This window comes from Arvicanthis niloticus, chromosome 30, assembly GCF_011762505.2.
Source record: "Arvicanthis niloticus isolate mArvNil1 chromosome 30, mArvNil1.pat.X, whole genome shotgun sequence".
Classification (NCBI taxonomy): domain Eukaryota; kingdom Metazoa; phylum Chordata; class Mammalia; order Rodentia; family Muridae; genus Arvicanthis; species Arvicanthis niloticus.
The window spans coordinates 23,593,781-23,603,410 of record NC_133438.1 but is presented as its reverse complement, the minus strand read 5'-3'; positions in this window follow the sequence as shown (position 1 = coordinate 23,603,410).

Genomic DNA, 9,630 nt, shown 5'->3' with positions numbered 1-9,630 from the left:
TCAGCTCCTTCAGTCTCTCTCTAACTCCTCCATTGGGAACCCCATGATCAGCTCAATGGTTAGTTGTGAGCATCCGCCTCTGTATATTTCAGGCTCTGGCAGACCTCTAAGGAGACAGCTATATTAGGCTCCTGTCAGCTTGTACTTCCTGGCATTCACATAAGCGTCTGTCTTTGGTGACTGTACAAGGGATGGATACCCAAGTGGAACAGTCTTTGGATGGCCCCTTCATCAGTTTCTGTCACACGCTTTGTCTCTATATTTGCTCCCATGTGTATTTTGTTACCCCTTCTAAGAAGGGCCAAAGCACACACACTTTGGTCTTCCTTGTTCATGAGCTTCATGTAGTCTGTGAGTTGTATCTTATGGAAATATCTATTTCCAGCTTTTGAGCTAATATCCAATTATCAGTGAGTGCATGCCATGTGTGTTCTTTTGTGATTGGGTTACCTTACTCAGGATGATATTTTGTAGTTCCATCTATTTACCTAAGAATTTCTAGAATTCATTGTTTTTAATAGCTGAGTAATATTCCATTGTGCAAATGTACCACATTTTCTGTATCCATTACTCTGTTGAAGGACATCTGGGTTCTTTTTAGCTTCGGGCTATTATAAATAAAGCTTCTATGAACATAGTGGAGCATATGTCCTTGTTATATGTTGGAGCATCTTCTAGGTATATGCCCAGGAGTGGTATAGCTGGGTCCTCAGGTAATGCTATGTCCAATTTTCTGAGGAACTGCCAGACTGATTTCCAGAGTGGTTGTACCAGCTTGCAATTCCACCAACAATGGAGGAGTGTTCCTCTTTCTCCACATCCTCGCCAGCATCTGCTATCACCTCAGGTTTTGATCTTAGCCATTCTGACTGATGTGAAGTGGAATCTCAGGGTTGTTTTGATTTGCATTTCACTGATGACTAAGGATATTGAACTTTTCTTTAGGTGCTTCTTGGCCATTCAAGTTTCCTCAGTTGAGAATTCTTTGTTTAGCTCTGTACTCCATTTTTTAATAGGGTTATTTGGTTGTCTGGAGTCTAATTTCTTGAGTTCTTTGTATATTTTAGATATTAGCCCTCTATTGGATGTAGAATTGGTAAAGATCTTTTCCCAATTTGTTCGTTGCCATTTTGTCCTATTGACAGTGTCCTTTGCCTTACAGAAGCTTTGCAATTTTATGAGGTCTCATTTGTCAATTCTTGATCTTAGAGCCAAGCCATTGGTGTACTGTTCTGAAACTTTTACCCTGTGCCTAGGTATTCCAGGGTCTTCCCCCCACCCCCACCCCGCCGCCCTTCTCTTCTATTAGTTTCTGTGTATCTGGTTTTATATGAAGGTTCTTTATCATCCACTTGAACTTGAGCTTTGTACAAGGAGATAAAAATGGATCAATTTGCATTCTTTACATGCTGACCTCCAGTTGAACCAGCACCGTTTGCTGAAAATGCTCTTTTTTCCACTGGATGGTTTTAGCTCCTTTATCAATGATCAAGGTGTGTGGGTTCATTTTTGGGTCTTCAATTCTATTCCATTGATCTTCCTGCCTGTCTCCGTACCAATACCATGTAGTCTTTAATCACTATTGTTCTGTAGTACAGTTTGAGGTCAGGGATGGTGATTCCCCCAAAAGTTCTTTTATTGTTGAGAATAGTTCTCGATATTCTGTTTGTTTGTTTGTTTGTTTGTTTTTGTTATTCCAAATGAATTTGCAAATTGCTCTTTCTATCTCTATGAAGAATTGATTTGGAGTTTTGATGGGGATTGCATTGATTATATAGATTGCTTTTGGCAAGATGGCTATTTTTACTATATTAATCGTGCCAAACCAGGAGCATGAGAGAGATCTTTCATCTTCTGAGATCTTCTTCGATTTCTTTCTTCAGAGACTTGAAGTTCTTGTAATACAGATCTTTCACTTGTTTGGTTAGATTCACACCAAGGTATTTTATATTATTAGTGACTATTGTGAAGGGTATCATTGCCCTAATTTCTTTCTCAGCTGGTTTATCTTTCGATTTGTTTGTTGATTTTATATCCAGCCACTTTGCTGAAGTTGTTTATCAAGTTTAGGAGTTCTCTGATGGATGTTTTAGGGTCACTTAAGTATACTAGCATATCATCTGCAAATAGTGAAATTTTGACTTCTTCCTTTCCTATCTGTATCCCTTTGACTTCCTTTTGTTGTCTAATTGCTCTAGCTAGGACTTCCAGTACTATATTGAATAGGTAGGGTGAGAGTGGGCAGCCTTGTCTAGTCCCTGATCTTAGTGGGATTGCTTCAAGTTTCTCTCTATTTAGTTTGATGTTGGCTACTGGCTTGCTATATATTGCTTTTACTATGTTTAGGTATGGGCCTTGAATTTCTGATCTTTCCAAGACTTTTACCATGAAGGGATGATGAATTTTGTCAAATGCTTTCTCAGCATCTAGTGAGATGATCATGTGGTTTCTTTCTTTGAGTTTGTTTATGTAGTGGATTACATTGATGGATTTCTAAATATTGAACCATCTCTGCATTTCTGGGATAAAGCCTACTTGATCATGATAGATGATTATTCTGATGTGTTCTTAGATTCGGTTTGGGAGAATTTTATTGAGAATTTTTGCATCGATATTCATAAGGGAGATTGGTCTGAAGTTCTCTTTCTTTGTTGTGTCTTTGTGTGGTTTAGATATGAGTGTAATTGTGGCTGCATAGAACGAATTCAGTAGTATTCTTTTTGTTTCTATTTTGTGGAATAGTATGAAGATAATTGGTATTAGGTCTTCTTGGAAAGCCTGATAGAATTCTGCACTAAATCCATCTGGTCCTAAGCCTTTTTTGGTGGGGAGACTGTTAATGACTGCTTCTATTTCTTTAGGGGTTTGGGGACTGTTTAGATGATTTATCTGCTCCTGATTTAACTTTGGTACCTGGTATCTGTCTAGAAAATTGTTCATTTTATCCAGATTTTCCAGTTTTGTTGAGAATAGGCTTTTGTAGTAGGATATGATTATTATTTTAAATTTCCTCAGTTTCTGTTGTTATGTCTCCCATTTCAGTTCTGATTTTATTAATTTGGATACTGTCTCTGTGCCCTCAGGTTAGTCTGGCTAAGGGTTTATCTCTCTTGTTGATTTTCTCAATGAACCAACTCCTGGTTTTGTTGTATAGTTCTTTTTGTTTCTACTTGGTTGATTTCAGCCCTGAGTTATTTTTTGCTGTCTACTCCTCTTGGATATATTTGCTTCTTTTTGTTCTAGGGCTTTCAGGTGTGCTGTCAAGTCCAGTTTTTTGTTTGTTTGTTTGTTTGTTTTATTTTGTTTTTTTTTTGTAGGCACTTAGAACTATGAGTTTTCTTCTTAGCACCTCTTTCATGGAGCCCCACAAGTTTTGGTATGATGTGTCCACATTTTCATTAAATTCTAAAAAGTCTTTAATTTCTTTATCTCTTCCTTGACCAAGTCATCATTGAATAAGCATTGTTCAGATTCCACATGTATGTGGGATTTCCATTGCTTTTTGTCATTATTAATGACCAGCCTTAGTATGTGGTGATCTGATAGGATGCAAGGGATTATTTCAGTCTTTTTATATCTGTTGAGGCTTGCTTTGTCACCAATTATATGGTCTATTTTGGAGAAGATACCATGAGGTGCTGAGGAAAAGGTATGTTCTTTTGTTTTAGGATGAGATGTTCTATAGATATCTGTTAAATCCATGTGGTTCATAACTTCTGTTAATTTCATTGTGTCTCTGTTTAGTTTCTGTTTCCATGATCTGTCCATTGTTGAAAGTGGGGTATTGAAATTCCCCATTTTTGTATGAGGTGCAATGTGTGCTTTGAGCGTTAGTAAAGTTTCTTTTATGTATGTGGGTGCCCTTGCATTTGGAGCATAGATGTTCAGAATTGAGAGTTCATCTTGGTAGATTTTTCCTTTGATGAGTATGAAGTGTCCTTCCTTATCTTTTTTGATTACTTTTGGTTGAAAGTCAATTTTATTTGATATTAGAATGTCTGCTCCAGTTTGTTTCTTGGGACCATTTGCTTGGAAAATTGTTTTCCATCCTTTTACTTTGTGGTAGTGTCTGTCTTTGTCACTGAGCTGTGTTTCCTGTATGCAGCAAAATGCTGGGTGCTGTTTATGTATCTGGTCTGATAGTCTATGTCTTTTTATTGGGGAATTGAGTCCATTGATGTTAAGAGATATTAAGGAAAGATGATTGTTGCTTCCTGTTATTTTTGTTATTAGAGGTGGAATTATGTTTGTGTGGCTATCTTCTTTTGGAGTTGTTGGAAGATTACTTTCTTACTTTTTCTAGGTTGTAGTTTCCCTCCTTGTGTTGGAGTTTTCCATCAATTATCCTTTGTAGGGCTGGATTTGTGGGAAGATATTGTGTAAATTTGGTTTTGTCATGGAATATCTTGGTTTCTCCATCAATAGTGATTGAGAGTTTTACTGGGTATAGTAGTCTGGGCTGGCATTTGTGTTCTCTTAGGGTCTGTATGATATCAGTCCAGGATCTTCTGGCTTTTATAGTCTCTGGTGAGAAATCTGGTGTAATTCTTATAGGTCTGCCTTTATATGTTACTTGACCTTTTTCCCTTATGGCTTTTAGTATTTTTTCTTTGTTTCATGCATTTGATGTTTTGGTTATTATGTGACAGGAGGAATTTCTTTTCTGGTCTAGTCTATTTGGAGTTCTATAGGTTTCTTGTATGTTTATGGACATCTCTTTCTTTACATTAGGAAAGTTTTCCTCTATAATTTTGTTGAAGATATTTATTGGCCCTTCGAATTGAGAATCTTCACTCTCTTCTATACCTATTATCCTTAGGTTTGGTCTTCTCATTGTGTCCTGGATTTCATGGATGTTTTGGGTATTGTAGTATTTATCTTAAAATGCTGCCGCTTGTCAATCTGACTATCTAGACTGCAGTGGCTCTACTTAGCTCAACCACCTGGCCAGAGGCCACATGCATGCTACAGCTAGAAACGGCCAGCCAGAGACACCAACCCTGCCACCCATGAGACGCCAGCATGGGAGATGGATCTGCCAGTCTTCCACACTGTCTCTGCAAGGCTGGGCATTGCCTAGACTATCCCACCAACCACATGGGCTCGGTACAGATGAGACTCTAATGCTTAGATTATCCAAATGCTTATATATTTGGTAATGATCAATAACAAGATGGCCATACAATCAGAAGTGTAGCCCAATACCCAACCTAGATATACCATCTACCTTTGACTGCTACAGACAAGTGAACATCAGCCTCCATGTCCCCCTCTCTCGTTCTCCGTCTCTCTCTAGCTTCTCCTCTTCCTTCTCCTCCTCCTCTCTTTACACCTCTTCTTCCTCTCCTTACTTCTCCCACCTTAGCTCCGCCTACATTTGGGTTAGGAGCTTTTTGCACTTTGCATTTTCTTTGACAGTTGTGTCAATGTTTTCCATGGTATCTTCTACACATGGGATTCTATTTCTTCTATCTCTTGTATTCTGTTGGTGATGCCTGTGTCTATGACTCCTGATCTCTTTCCTAGGTTTTCTATCTCCAAGGTAGTCTCCCTTTGAGATTTGTTTATTGTTTCTACTTCCATTTTTAGATCCTGGATGGTTTTGTTTAATTCCCTCACTTGTTTGGTTGTGTTTTCTTGCAATTCTTTAAGGGATGTTTGTGTTTCCTCTTTAAGGGCTTCTACCTATTTATCTGTGTTCTCCTGTACTTCTTTAAGGGAGTTGTTTATGTCCTTCTTAAAGTCCTCTATCATCATCATCATGAGAAGTGATTTTAATTCTGAATCCTGCTTTTCCAGTGTGATAGGGTGTCCAGGGCTTGCTGTGGTGGGAGAACTGGGTTCTGATGATGCCAAGTAACTTTGGTTTCTGTTGCTTCTGTTCTTGAGCTTGCCTTTCACCATCTGGTTAGCTCTAGTGTTACCTGTACTCACTGTGTCTGGCTGTAGTTTGTCTTCCCAGTTATCTTGCTTGTGTCAGAACTCCTCAGAGTCCAGATGTCTCTGTGGTCTTATGATCCTGAGCTCCTGGGTGGAAGAACTCCTGGGACTTGGGCTGCTTTTGGGATGCTGAAATCCTGCTGCTCTGAGTGCAGTGGCTCCTCTAGAATGGCTCAGTATATGCTGTCTTCATGGGAGCAGACCAGTTAGGTGTCTGCCCCAGCCAAAAAGGTGTTTCTTGTACCTTGATTGTCATTTCCTTCTTTGGGTTGGGGAAATTTTATTCTATGACTTTGTTGAAAATATTTTCTGTGCCTGTTACTTTTTCTGCCTCTATTCTTATTATTTCTAGATTTGCTCTTTGTATAATGTTGCACATTTCCTGGATGTTTTATACCAGGAGGAGTATTTTAGATTTAACATTTTGTTTGACTAGAATATCCATTCCTTCTATCTTTTCTTCAGTGCCTGAGAGTCTCTTTCATGCCTTATATGAAAGTGATTTAGGCTTGCCTCTGAGGTTCCTGTTTGAGTTTCTAACATTTTTTCTTAATTCCCTCAGTTTGGATTTTCTATGTTGATTCTATTTCTGCTTTCAGATCTTGACTTGTTTTATTCACTTCCTTCCACCATATTTTTATAGATTTCTTTAAGGGACTCATTCATTTCCTCTTTAAGGTGTTCTATTCTATACTCTATTTTAAGTTCCTGGGATGGCTAATCTGGGTTGTCAACTTGACTATATCTAGAATGAACTGCAATCCATAAATGAAGGGCAGACCTGTGATCTGGATATTGAGGCTGAAAGACACAGGTTTTTTTTTCTATCTATATCTTGAAGTGGGATGATGACTCAAATTTGATCCATATGAGCACACATCTTTAATCCAGATCCTGAGGAACACCTTTAATCTGGGTCACACCTTCAGCTGAAGGCCTATATAAGGACAATGGAAGAAGGAAGCACTTGTTTGTTCTTCTTTGACTGCTTGCACTTTGCCAGCGCATCCACTGAAGCTCACTTCTTCTGGTTTCTAGCTCATACAGAAGAGCAGCTGAAACACCCAGTCTCGTGGGACTGAGCAACTACTAGATTCTTGGACTTTCTATTCACAGCTGGCCATTGTTAGATTAGTTTGACTGTAGCCTGTAAATCATTTGAACAATATATGTGTGTATATATATATATATATATATATATATATATATATATATATATTCCATAAGTTCTGTGACTCTAGAGAACCCTGACTAACACAGATTTTGGTACCAGCAGTGGTTTTAGAGGAACAGAAGTATAAGGATAGATCTGTTAAATATCTGTATTAGGCTTTAAAATTCAACAGCACTTTCAAATTCACCAAGACCTTCAGCTGCTGAAACCTCTCCAGTCACTCACTCCCTTCTGCAAACTCAGAGAGTATTGAACACCCATGATGGGTGTATATGGTTTGTATATTACAAACTTGCAGAGGTAAATGCCTTTGATTATACTGATTCATCAATTGTGACTGGCAACGGATTAGGTGACCTGGTATATGAAACTTTTAACAGTTTGGGGGGAAATAAGGGAAATAATTTTTCTTTCTGGCTCATTGCTCTTAGTTTCTCTGTATAAATTGATAAAGGAAGGGAGTGAGCTGCATGATAAGACTGACTGGCTTCAGATGCAGATAAACAATCTAAAGGTTTCTATCTGTGCCCTTGAAAAGCATCTTCTCTCCAGCAGCCAGAGAGCTCAAGTTGTGGGAAATCAAACTGAAGCTCTCATTATAAGATTGACTGAATTACAGCAAAAATTTAAGTCGAAGCCTCAGAGCGTGTCAGCAGTTAAAATAAGGGTATTTAATTGGCAAGGAATGGGATCCTATAACTTGGGATGGGGATGTGTGGGAGTACCCTATGGAAGCTGAGAACATTGAATTCTCAGATTCTCTAGGGTTTACCTCACGTGAGTAAGTAATACCCTCAGCCTTAGCCCTTGAAATATTGCCCTTTTCACCTGAGGAAACTAATCCTTCACTGCCTGATAACCAGCAATAATGATTTTCTCTGAAGAAAATGCCAGGCAAGACAATACTGATGTTCCACAAGACCCGCTAATAGTTACCTCTAGACCTAAAGCCAGACTCAAGGCAGAGCAATTTCCTAGAGTAGAGATAGAAAGTGTAGTTCATGAGGAAGTGTGATTCACTACTAAGGAGCTTAATGAGTTTGCAAATTCATTCAAACAGAAGTCTGGAGAATGTGTGAAGGAATAAAATTTAAGGGTGTGGGATATTGGTGAAATGAGCATAAACCTGGATCAGGCTGAGTTTATTGACATGGGCCCTCTGAGTAAAGATTCTAAGTTTAATGTGGAAGCTCACATGGTTTAAAAAAAAAAAAGTGTCAGAAGTTTGTTTGATTGGTTGGCTGCAGCATTTATCAAAAGATGGCCTACTGAAAAGGAGTTGGAGATGCCTGATATTCCTTGACTTAGAGTTGATTAGGGGACTTTAAGGCTCAGGGAAATTGCAATACTAGAGTGGTTACACTGTGTAAAACCTAATCCTCCACAATGAAAAAGGCCAGAAGGTATGCCCTTCATGACTCCTATAAGATGCAAAATAGTGAGAGGGTCACAGCACATTTGAAGAGTTTCGTTTGTTGCCCTTTTTCTTGTGCCAGATCTTAGGGTTGGAGATGCTGCTGTTCAATTAGATGAATTAAATGCAATGGGTTTAATTGGACTCCAAGGTAGCAGCATTGAATCACCAGAGACAAGGTGATCATAATTACTATAAAGGATGGTGTAGACAAAGCAATGTTCATAATGACACATAATGGTGAGCACAGACAAGATGAATTTTATAACGGCATGACTCCTACGGACCTTTAATGCTGGCTAATTAATGTTTCCAGGCATGAAATAGATAAGAAGCTCACTGCATTTCTGTTTGATCTGTATAAGCAGAAAAATTGTGACATTAGATCTCAGCAAAAGGCAATCTTGGCTAGTGAATCAATTTCCAGACTTGAGTCAGTTTGCAGACCTAGAACCCCTTGAACGAAGAGTTGGCCAGGCTGGGCAGTGGTGGCGCACGCCTTTAATCCCAGCACTTGGGAGGCAGAGGCAGGCGGATTTCTGAGTTCGAGGCCAGCCTGGTCTACCGAGTGAGTTCCAGAACAGCCAAGGCTATACAGAGAAACCCTGTCTCAAAAAACCAAAAAAAAAAAAAAAGAAGAAGAAGAAGAAGAAGAAGAAGAAGAAGAAGAAGAAGAAGAAGAAGAAGAAGAAGAAGAAGAAGAAGAAGAAGAGTTGGCCTGGCCAGGTTCCCCTAAAGAAGGATCTTGGTAAGACAGCTAGAAGTTTTGCAGTTAGGCTTTCTCCAGTCCTTTCCCAAAAAGACCTACAGCCTTTTACAAAGGTTAACTGCACACTAGGGAGAAAGGAAATAATCAGACTTCCCCCTCGTCTATCGGATACTGGTTCTGAATTGATGCTGATTCTGATGAGATCTCAAGAAACATTGTGTCCATCCAGTTTAAGTAGGGCTTTGAGGAAGCCAGGTGATTAATGGTTATTTCCCCAGTTTCCAGAATGTATAAGTGGAATAAATATACTTAGAGGTTGTCAGAATTCTCACATTGGTTCCCTGACCTGTGGAGTGAAGGCTGTTATAGTTGGAAAGGCTAAATGGAAGCCTT